The following is a 12,361-nucleotide window of genomic DNA, read 5'->3' as shown; positions in this document are numbered from 1 at the left end:
CATACCCCCCCCCCCATCCAGCCTGTTCACATACCCCCCCCCATCCAGCCTGTTCACATACCCCCCCCCCATCCAGCCTGTTCACATACCCCCCCCCATCCAGCCTGTTCACATACCCCCCCCCATCCAGCCTGTTCACATACCCACCCCCCCCCATCCAGCCTGTTCACATACCCCCCCCCCATCCAGCCTGTTCACATACCCCCCCCCCCCCATCCAGCCTGTTCACATACCCCCCCCCCCCCCCCATCCAGCCTGTTCACATACCCCCCCCCCCCATCCAGCCTGTTCACATACCCCCCCCCATCCAGCCTGTTCACATACCCCCCCCCCATCCAGCCTGTTCACATACCCCCCCCCCCATCCAGCCTGTTCACATACCCCCCCCCCCCATCCAGCCTGTTCACATACCCCCCCCCCCCATCCAGCCTGTTCACATACCCCCCCCCCCCATCCAGCCTGTTCACATACCCCCCCCCCCATCCAGCCTGTTCACATACCCCCCCCCATCCAGCCTGTTCACATACCCCCCCCCCATCCAGCCTGTTCACATACCCCCCCCATCCAGCCTGTTCACATACCCCCCCCATCCAGCCTGTTCACATACCCCCCCCATCCAGCCTGTTCACATACCCCCCCCATCCAGCCTGTTCACATACCCCCCCCATCCAGCCTGTTCACATACCCCCCCCCATCCAGCCTGTTCACATACCCCCCCCCATCCAGCCTGTTCACATACCCCCCCATCCAGCCTGTTCACATACCCCCCCATCCAGCCTGTTCACATACCCCCCCCATCCAGCCTGTTCACATACCCCCCCCATCCAGCCTGTTCACATACCCCCCCCATCCAGCCTGTTCACATACCCCCCCCCATCCAGCCTGTTCACATACCCCCCCCCATCCAGCCTGTTCACATACCCCCCCCCATCCAGCCTGTTCACATACCCCCCCCCATCCAGCCTGTTCACATACCCCCCCCATCCAGCCTGTTCACATACCCCCCCCCATCCAGCCTGTTCACATACCCCCCCCCCATCCAGCCTGTTCACATACCCCCCCCCCATCCAGCCTGTTCACATACCCCCCCCCATCCAGCCTGTTCACATACCCCCCCCCCCATCCAGCCTGTTCACATACCCCCCCCCCATCCAGCCTGTTCACATACCCCCCCCATCCAGCCTGTTCACATACCCCCCCCCCCATCCAGCCTGTTCACATACCCCCCCCCCCATCCAGCCTGTTCACATACCCCCCCCCCCCCCATCCAGCCTGTTCACATACCCCCCCCATCCAGCCTGTTCACATATCCCCCCCATCCAGCCTGTTCACATATCCCCCCCATCCAGCCTGTTCACATTCCCCCCCCCATCCAGCCTGTTCACATACCCCCCCCCATCCAGCCTGTTCACATACCCCCCCCCATCCAGCCTGTTCACATACCCCCCCCATCCAGCCTGTTCCCATGCCCCCCCCATCCAGCCTGTTCCCATACCCCCCTTAATCCAGCCTGTTCCCATACCCCCCCCCATCCAGCCTGTTCACCCATCCAGCCTGTTCACATACCCCCCCCCATCCAGCCTGTTCACATACCCCCCCCCCCCCCATCCAGCCTGTTCACATACTCCCATCCTGCTATATGCCCCCATCGTGCTCATATACCATCCTGGTATATGGCCTGTATCCTATAGCACAGAGAAAAAAATAAACGTTTATACTCACCTTTTCCTCACTCCCTGCAGCACCGATCACATCTTCCTCTCTGGCACGCTGACCTGTGTGTGTGGAGCCGCCCCCCTGCTGCACGCGATGTCTTCCTGTCTGTGCCGATCAGCTGACCAGCTCAGCACAGATCAGCTGACCGGCACAGACAGGAAGACATCGCGTGCAGCAGGGGGGCGGCTCCACACACGGGGACGGGTGAGTGTACTGATTCACTGCACCCCGCGCTGGTAATGACGCGCGGGGGGCAGTGAATACAGCCGCACATGATCACTCCAGGCTGTAATTGCCAGGGGTGATCATGCGGCTGGCTCTTTGCTATGCGCGCATCCCCGCTCGTCCTCCCGCCCACCTGTCAGTGCCGGCTTCAGCGCTGAGAGATGGGCGGGAGGATGGGCGTGCATATGTAATGAGCGGGCCCACGTGGTCACGGCAGGCGCTGCTGCTGCCTGCTCGTGCCCCCGATGACCTGCAGCACCCTCATTCCCGGCCGCAGCCCTATAGTCAGACCATAAGACGCACCCCCAACTTTCCCCCAACATTTGGGGGAAAAAAAGTGCGTCTTATGGTCCGAAAAATACGGTAAATCACACTTGCAGCCAGTTGACTTGGATTAAAGTTGACTCAACCTCTGTCCTGTGTCCTTGTGTGTACCACATTGAGCATGGAGAAAAGAAAGAAGACCAAAGAACTGTCTGATGACTTGAGAATCCAAATTGTGAAGCATGAGCAATCTCAAGGCTACAAGTCCATGTCCAAAGATCTGAAAGTTCCTGTGTTTACGGTGCGCAGTGTCATCAAGAAATTTAAAGCCCATGGCACTGTGGCTAACCTCCCTAGATGTGGAAGGAGAAGAAAAATTAACGAGAGACTTCAACGCAAGATTGTGCGGATGGTGGATAAAGAATAGTGATGAGCGAGTACTAAAATGCTCGGGAGCTCGAGGCTCGGGCAGAGCATCTCAAAATACTCGTGTACTCGGCCCGAGCACCGAGCCCAATGTTATCCTATGGGAGACCCGAGTATTATTCTGAAATGTTCCCCGGCAGCATGTAGAAACCATAAAACTTTAAATTAGCAAAAAAAACGTACGTGTGTGTGTAAGCGTGCATATATATATACACGCGGAGTGGAGTGCGGGAGGGGCCGTAGCCGAGCGGGGAAGTGTCGGGCTAAAGGCACGGTCACGCTGTGCGGGCTGGCCAATCACTGCAATTCCACAACAGGGCTTTGGCATTGCAGTGGTCTGCCAGCCAATCCCTGCATAAGGGATGGCTGTAAAAAGAGCGCCAACATGAAGACCACGAGTACAGCACGAGTATCGCGAGATTACTCGGTCCCCGCCGAGTAGCCCGAGTACATTGATACTCGTGCGAGTACCGAGTAGTAACAAGCATACTCGCTCATCACTAATAAAGAACCTAGACTAGCATCCAAACAAGTTCAAGCTGCCCTGCAGTCCGAGGGTACAACAGTGTCAACCCGTACTATCCGTCGGCGTCTGAATGAAAAAGGACTGTATGGTAGGATACCCAGGAAGACCCCACTTCTTACCCCGAGACATAAAAAAGCCAGGCTGGAGTTTGCCAAAACTACCTGAGAGAGCCTAAAATGTTTTGGAAGAATGTTCTCTGGTCAGATGAGACAAAAGTAGAGCTTTTTGGGAAAAGCCATCAACAGTTGAGTTTACAGGGAAAAAAAAAAAGAGGCATTCAAAGAAAAGAACACGGTCCCTACAGTCAAACATGGCGGAGGTTCCCTAATGTTTTGGGGTTGCTTTGCTGCCTCTGGCACTGGACTGCGTGACCGTGTGCATGGCATTATGAAGTCTCAAGCATACCAACAAATTTTGCAGCATAATGTAGGGCCCAGTGTGAGAAAGCTGGGTCTCCCTCAGAGGTCATGGGTCTTCCAGCAGGGCAATGACCCAAAACACACTTCAAAAAGCACTAGAAAATGGTTTGAGAGAAAGCACTGGAGACTACTAAAGTGGCCAGCAATGAGTCCAGACCTGAACCCCATAGAGCACCTGTGTAGAGATCTCAAAATGGCAGTTTGGAGAAGGCACCCTTCAGCTCTCAGGGACCTGGAGCAGTTTGCCAAAGAAGAATGGTCTAAAATTCCAGCAGAGCATTGTAAGAAACTCATTGATGGTGACCGGAAGTGGTTGTTCACAGTTATTTTGGCTAAAGATTGTGCAACCAAGTATTAGGCTAAGGGTGCCAATACTTTTGTCTGGCCCATTTTTGGAGTTTTGTGTGAAATGATCAATGATTTGATTTTTGTTTCATTCTCTTTTGTGTTTTTTCATTGCAAGCAAAATAAATGAAGATAATAATACCAAAGAATTTGTGATTGCAATCATTTTCAGGAAGAAACTGAGTATTATCTGACAGAATTGCAGGGGTGCCAATACTATTGGCCAGCACTGTACTTGCTCTTTTGTAGTGATTCTACATAATTTTAAGTACCATGGCCAGGTGTCTTCGGAACTTCTTTGCACCTTTTCTGCCTTCATTTAGTGGGACTTCTGCCATGTTCTGAATATCTGAGTAATTTGAGTCAAACTACTCAGTGGTTGGCACTGCAGCCTTTCAGGATTGGGGTCCTGAGATCAAAATCCCATTAAGGACATTTGCAAGTAGTTTGTATGTTTGGGTGAGTTTTCTCCAGTTTACTCTCATACTCAAAAGACCTACTGATAGGGAATTTAGACTGTGAGCCCTAATGGGGACAGTGATGATGTCTTAAGCGCTATGGAAATTAATGGCGCTATATTAGATTGATGTCAGGAAGCAAATGCCTGACTGTGGCTGTAAATTTGTATATACCTAATAACCAGACTGTCTAAAATAACTCATCTGTCCCTGTGGACATGGCATTTTTTTCAGGCTTGTTTTAATTAGATTGTCCTAAAAACAAATCTAGGGTAAGACAATACAGAACAGTGATTAGCTGCTGAATTTTTTGATTGTTTTTCAAAGCAATGACTTAGTTTTTGCAAGGAAACTGCTGATTCTCCCACAACACCATGCATCCAAAAGTTAATGATTTGCACAGTTTTGCAAGTGAAAGAAATGAAAACCAGCACGGCTAATCAGTGTTGGACCACTGTGTATGTACTGCTAATAATTTGTTTTAAGTGATGTCCTCCTTATAAATGACTAGTCTGACCTTTTGTGGGTTTAGGCTAGTGCTCCACAGCAGAGAGCATGAGCTGCGTGCGGTAAAGTAATTGGAATATTGTGATTGTGTGCAACACAACCTGATTGTTTACATATTGCAAAATGTATGCAACTTTGTGACTGTCGCAAAAGAATACATGTTGTTTTATTTTTAACTATAGAAGTCATTATTTTTTTCTCATATGTACCCTGATTTCCTTGTGACTTTACTATGGCACTGTACTTTTTTTTTAATTGTTACTAGAATATAAATATACATTAGTAAATATTGGGCATTTCTCTGCCAAGTCACTTATAATGTTTCTCTGTTTCTTTTAAAGGGAATCTGTCTGCAGGATTTCACCCGTCCATCCACCACCTCAAGGTATTTATAAGTGCAAAGACAACTCCAGCAGTACCTTTTACATGGCTTTCTGAGCAAGCAGTATTTGAATTGATGTGTCTGTAAGGCGAAGTGCTTTTGTCATGTGAAAGCTCTTTCCAAATAACTGTCACTCCAACTCTGTCCCCCTCCTCCCCACCGGTGGCTAGTCCTGTGTGACTGACATATTTTATTTTACGTGACTTCAAGTAAAGGTGGTGTAAATCAAGAAGAAGACAGCGCTGAGCAGGTAATAGAGCTGGAGTGACGGAGGTTTTGAAAGTGCTTCCAGGCGTCCAAAAAAGTCTTCTCTTTTCATTAGACTTGCACACTGTTTACCTAATGTACAACTGCGTTATCATTGTGTTCCTACTGTACTTAGTGGATACAATGCTTGCTGTAAAATCTATGCTTTACCTCTGCCATGCTGATTTCAATTAAGCAGGGTATAAAGACAGTTTTAATATATTTCATTACATGAACTCCTAGCGATGAATTGCAGTGATTGAAGTTAATGGATGAACAATAGCTTGACAACTTTTTTTTTTTTTATGAGTAATTATTTTCTCAAAGTTAGATTTTTTTTCCTTTTACAAAGATTTATGTCAGGTGATTGACTCTATCTCACACAGCTGTAAGGAGCTCACTTTGTTTTCTTGAGAGGTTAATGCCCAACTCTGCTCTAAACCTGAAAGTTCAAGTTTAAGAGCATCTGTCACATTATGAGTTACAATCATTGCTACATTACAATATATCTTCACGTGTGTTTTTAGTTAAATGTCTCTTGACTTTTACTGAGCTTCAGAGAATGTTTTCACCAATCGTGTTCGGTTACTGTTTTTTTTTTAATTTTTAAAGGAGCTTTCTCAAGATAATAGATTGCCTTCTATCCATAGAATGGAGGATAACGTATTGCTCATTGGAACCCTCAGCGTTCCTGAGGACTGGGTTCTGTGGGACCCTGATTGAAAGGAATTTGGGCAATATTCATTGTCCATTGGATTGCCAGGAAAAGGTAAGCCATCTTCCATTACCAACACTTGATCAGGCTAGTAAAGGCTGGCAAGAGTCTAACAAGGCTACATGCCTGTTAGGGTAAGGTTCCACTTGCGTATAGCTTCCGATGCAAGAGCATCGAAGTGTTATGCTAATGACCCTCTGCTGCGAGCGTCAGCCAAGTGTCATGCGACTGTGATGATGGAGGGAGCACTTTCTCCCCATCTCCTCCGCGGCCTGCCTCTACGTATATCGCACTGTACTCGGATTACTTGTGAGTGCAGTGCGATGTTTCACACGCTCCCATAGAGTTGTATGAAGGTGCGTGAGCAGAGACTCGCTGCCAAATGCAGCATGCCGCGGATTCATTCCGCATGCCGTTATGGCATGAGAAATCAATCGCAGATGGACATTGCGCCATAGTTTTACACTAGAGTGAGAGCAATCCGATGCAAGTGGAACCGTATCCTTTAGACAGAGGTCATACCACAGCTTAGCTAATGAGAAACAATCATGTCAGAAGATCGCATTACAACATCTATCAGGCTAGGTATACATTGTCTGTGGCCGTTGTTCAACTTAAGAGCAATGTGCCTATCAGTGGCCACTGTCAGGATGCATCCACCATAGGGACCCATTGTAAGGAAAAGATAACCGCATGGTATGTGATTCTTTGCAGTAGCCGTCAGTATAGGAACCCTATATACCTGCTAGATGGAAGCCGAAAAGGCCACAGACTTTAATGCAATCTATGCTTATAAGTGAGCTAAGAAAATACAGATAAAATGGAGTTACAAACATTCCTGTTACATTGTCAAAAAGGGTTCATTGATGGATTCTCTTTCCTCATAAACTGACCAACACGTCTGTCCATAAAATGGCTGCGGATGGAGGATCACGTGACAATAGAAAACCCGATTTCCCATGTGAAGCATTTCACCATTAGGGTACGTGCCCACGATCAGGACCCGCTGCGTCCTGGACGTGGCGAGTCTTAACCTGCGGGCCCACGAGTCTCCTCCACATGCAGGAAACCGCAGCTGCCCATGATCAGGGTTCATGGCGCTGCGGTCTCTCGCTTGTGTCTGCCTAAAGAGAACACTTGCGACTCCACAACAAAGAATTGACATGCTTGCGGCTTGAATAGTCGCACCGCAGCTTAGTTTTCGTTGCGGGCCATACATCCACAGTGGGCATGGGATTTTTAGAAATCCCATCCACTGTGCTTGTACTGTACAACAGCGTTTTCGACTCAGCGAAAACATGCAACATCCAAAACTTTGCAAATACTGATTGTGGGCACGCATCCTCAGAGGAGGCCAATCAATGCTCAGGTTTTGGTCACTCCTCTTCCACCAGCAGCCATTGTATGGACAGAAGTTCTGGGCCGTTTTGTCCTACTTGTCATCTGTCTGTTTTTGACTTCTCAGCTACTACGGTATATTACAGTCTGGAAGTTTTATATAGAAGTATACATCAAATAAGTAACTGTTGGATGAATAATGACTGTAAGAATAGGAATTATGAACGTATCACAGTTTATGTAAGCCGCTATCTTGGGATTGGCAGCTCAGCCTGTTGTACTCTAACAAGACACCCACCCAGATTCTAGCACCTTTGCTCACCAGCAGTGTAGTAATCCTAAACGCTAACTTAACAAATTTTAAAGTTCTAGAAAAACAGTATTACCCAATTCATTTATATCTCCTATACATATAAGAGCGAGAGATGTATTTTATTTCACAGGAACGTTTGTATATGTAGCGCGCGTTCTCACTGCCACATACACACACAAAAACATACGTGTATATGTATATATTTATACATAGACATACATACAGTGGGAAAAATAAGTATCTGATACATTGCTGATTTTGCAAGTAAGTTTTCCCACCTACAAAGAATGGAGAGGTCTGTAATTTTCAGTTTTATGGTAGCTACACTTCAACAGTGACAGACAAAATCCCCCAAAAATTCCAGAAAATCACATCGTATAATTTTTAAATAATTTGCATTTTATAGTATAAAACAAGTATTTGATCACCTACCAACCAGCAGGATTTCTGTCTCACAGACCTGTTATTTTTTCTTTAAGAAGCTCCTTCTCTGCACTCATTTCCTGGATTAAATGCACCTATATATATGTATGATATATATATATATATATATATATATATATATATATATATATATATGATGAATGTCGCGCAAACCTGTTAATTTTGGCCTGACTAGCCTACCATCAGTATGAAGGTGTCATGTCTGGACCCTTAGACTATAGGAAGAATTTTTATTCTTAAATTAAATAAACATTAAAAAATTGCTTTATTTTCAAAGTTTTGTTTTTGAGTCATTTTCAGATATATGCTGTTGTATCTCCTGCCATAGTGTAATTCCCAGTCTGCAGAGTTGTTTTTTTTGGAGAGATTCTTGGGACTGAAGTTTGTTTCCATTAATCTTAATGTAATTGTATCAGATCAATACGACAGTTGCAAATCTTTAACAGTACACAAACATGATTCGGAGACACTGCATTCTAGACGTGGAGTCATCCCTCCTGCGGAGATGCAAGTCTTCTCCGCAGGAGAACGCTGCATCCGTGTCCATGATCAGGGTTCGCGCCGCTGCGGACATTCTCTGCGTTCTCCCCGCTGAGGACAATTGCGTCTCCACAAGCATAAATTGACATGCTGCAGCTTGGAAAGCCACGGCGAATGCCAGTTTATACTGTTGAAAAAAGAATCATAGTGGGCATGGGATTTCTATAAATCCCATCCACTGTGCTTGTAATGTACACCCAACGTTGTACAGTTAACAATGTGTCCAAAACGGTGCAAAAATGTATCATGTTAATGTACCCTAACATAATCTGCATGGGGAAATTCACACAAGTGTATTTCCGGCAAAGTGCTGTCCGTGAAAAAACTGATTGCATTCAGACCACTGTTCTTCAATGGGGCAGACCAAATGAGTGTGTTTTTTTTTTTTTTCTTCACAGACCAAATCTACTCTTGAAAGAAACACTGGTACACACTGTAAGTTGTTTTTTTTTTTCTTTTTTTTTGTGTAGGCAAAAACTCACACATTCAAGTCTATGGGTGTGCAAAAAAACAAAATCAGATTCCATATGGCTCTACCATGTAGCATTCGATTTTTAAGGATACATTGTAATTCTTTACCATAGGAAACTATGTATTGTACATTTGTTAACTGCTACTGTATACAGATGAAACTGAGAAAAACATTTTGTTTTTTGGATTAAACGCGTTTTTAGTACGCTCTTGTGAACTTTGCTTAAAGGTGATTACAGCGTGCATGTCGGGAGATCCACTTGCTGATGGAACAATAAGAACAATAATGTTTTTATAAGCTTCTCTTGCAAAACCCTTATTTGCAAAAGAAGCTTTGCAGAAAAAAAAAAAGTTACAAAACTGGTGTGACCCTTAGGCTATGTGCGCACGTGTGCGCTCCGCACCGCACACAAAAGGTCCGCTTCAGAGCGCAGCTGAAAAGCTCCGTTCTAAAGCGCCTGGTGCCTGCAGAATTCGTGCGCTCTGCATGCTGCCTCTCCCTATAGACAACATGCAAAGCGCACGAAATAAGTGACATGTCACTTCTTAGAACACACACTACAGGCAGCAGCCGAATCGCTGCGTTCTAATACACCACGTGCGCACGTCTCATGCACAATCTTCATAGATTGTGCTGGGGACTCAGGACGCATGCAGTTACGCTGCGGTGCAGAACGCAGCGTAACTACATGCAATACGCACACGTGCGCACATAGCCTAAAAAGGTGTTGTCATCAATGTCTAGTCCTGGACAATCCATTTAAAACATCCGAAACAATCTCTACAATGTGAGACATTTTTAGTAATATTGAATACCTAGTGTTAGGAGCCAAACTGTTGCTCATTGATATGCAGTAAACCATAAAACTGCATTTTTACAACCTCTTTCCAGGGTGATAACTTCATATCAATACAGTCTATAACTGTGTTGTTTAACAGTAATCTTTAGCTATTTAAAAACTATGCTGGCTTTCTGGAAAATAAATATGTATTTGTATGGCTAGCTTGACACTGGGATTTTCCCCAGAGTACATGCCAAATGTGTTCCCAGCGTTATGAGGGTGTGTGCGCACGCTGCGTTCTGTAATTGTCAAAAAAAATGCACCCTCTGGCAACTGTAAACACTGCGTTTGACAAAAAAAATGCATCCAAAACGCATTACATGCGTTTTGGATGTATTTTTGACAATGCAGTCCCACGGCAATTTAGCTCTGCTACATGTCCGCTGACATCAGACAAAGACAGAACCGCGCAATGAGAATGAACTCTGATGAACTTCACCCGACTTCATAGTCATCCCGCAGCTCTGTCTCTGTATGCTGTCATGAACTCAGATGACCTTCAGAGATCAGTGCCAGGACACAGGGGTCTGCAGTAGTGATGTCAGCTTCATCGGGGTTCACTGTCATCGCGTGGCTCTGTCTCTGTGTCGTGGCCTGATTTATTATCACAGGTGAAGGACTCACCTGTGAACACAAATCACCTGAGTGACTGAAGGGAGCCGCGCGATCAGTGGTGCCGTCACTCAGGTTACCCGCGGCCACAGCTGAAGTCCTCCACCTGAGAGCTGTGGCCGCGGGTAACCTGAGTGACGTCACTGCTGATAGCGTGACTCAATTCAGTTGCTCCGTGAGCTCATAGTTGCTCAGAGCATAGTTGCTCAGAGAGCAATACGGGTTGCTCAGAGAGACCCCGACATAGAGACCGACAGAGAGAGAGAGAGAGACCCCGACATCGACAGAGAGAGAGAGACCGAAAGACCTGTGTTTTGTTTGTTAAAAAAGCATGCAGAACGGAACAAAAATGCAGTGCAAGTGCACAGCTAAACATTTTGGTTGCGTTTTTGACACACCTCCATTCATTTCAATGGGTGCAAAATGCAACCAAAACGCACTGAAGAAGTGACATGCTGCTCGGCATCCAAAATGCTGCCTAAAAAAAGCAACGTACATGGAATTTTCTGACTTCTCATAGACTTTGCTGGGGAAGCACAACACATGCAACGCAGGAAAGAATGCAATGTGCGCACATAGCCTGACAGAGTCTCTGTGAGGCTATTATAAGTCATAGTGCGGATTCATCAAGATGGGCATTATTCACACTGGTCTTTATGGGGTGTACTGGAATCAGACTATTCTAAAGGGGACTTTACACGCAACAACATAGCTAACGAGATGTCGTTGGGGTCACGGAATTCGTGACACACATCCGGCCTCGTTAGCGACGTCGTTGCGTGTGACACGTACGAGCGACCGCTAACTATGTAAAATACTCACCAAATCGTTGATTGTTGACACGTCGCTCATTTCCCAAATGTCGTTGCTGGTTCAGGATGCAGTTTGTTGGTCGTTCCTGAGGCAGCACACATCGCTACGTGTGATATCCCAGGAACAACGAACAACACCATACCTGCGTCCTCCGGCAACTAGGTGGGCGTGACTTTCACGCGCCTGCTCTCCGCCCCTCCGCTTCTATTGGACGCCTGTCGTGTGATGTCGCTGTGACGCCACACAAACCAACCCCTTAGAAAAGAGGCTGTTCGCCGGCCACAGCGACGTCGCTAGGAAGGCAAGTCCTTGTGACGGGGCCTAGCAATATTGTGCGCCACGGGCAGCGATTTGTCTGTGACGCACAAACGACGGGGGCGGGTGCTTTCACGAGCGACATCGCTAGCTAGCCCCCTTTAGTCGTGACTGGCAATATGCCTCATCAGGAATGTCAAATGAGTGGCGTACACCTCGCTGCAAATTTTAGTCCAGTCCCTGCTGGAGTAAGATTTCTGGAATAGCAAATGCTGTAAATAATCATGAAATTGGCGACTGTCGTTAGCCTCGCCCTGTCCATTTTTTCGGAGCTGGGTGAGTGGCGTAGAATGCCAAAAGTTGCAAAATTTTAGCTCAAATTTTGAAACTTTTCTAAGCTTTTTTTATGACTGAATACTGGCCCATAGTCTTTTGGTAATGAATGCCTGTGTGCTTGTCAGAGGAATTGTGACCAGGTCAAAAAATGGTTGCTCATATTTTGTT

This window comes from Anomaloglossus baeobatrachus, chromosome 11 (assembly GCF_048569485.1).
Source record: "Anomaloglossus baeobatrachus isolate aAnoBae1 chromosome 11, aAnoBae1.hap1, whole genome shotgun sequence".
Taxonomy (NCBI): domain Eukaryota; kingdom Metazoa; phylum Chordata; class Amphibia; order Anura; family Aromobatidae; genus Anomaloglossus; species Anomaloglossus baeobatrachus.
Note: the sequence above shows the minus strand (reverse complement) of the source record.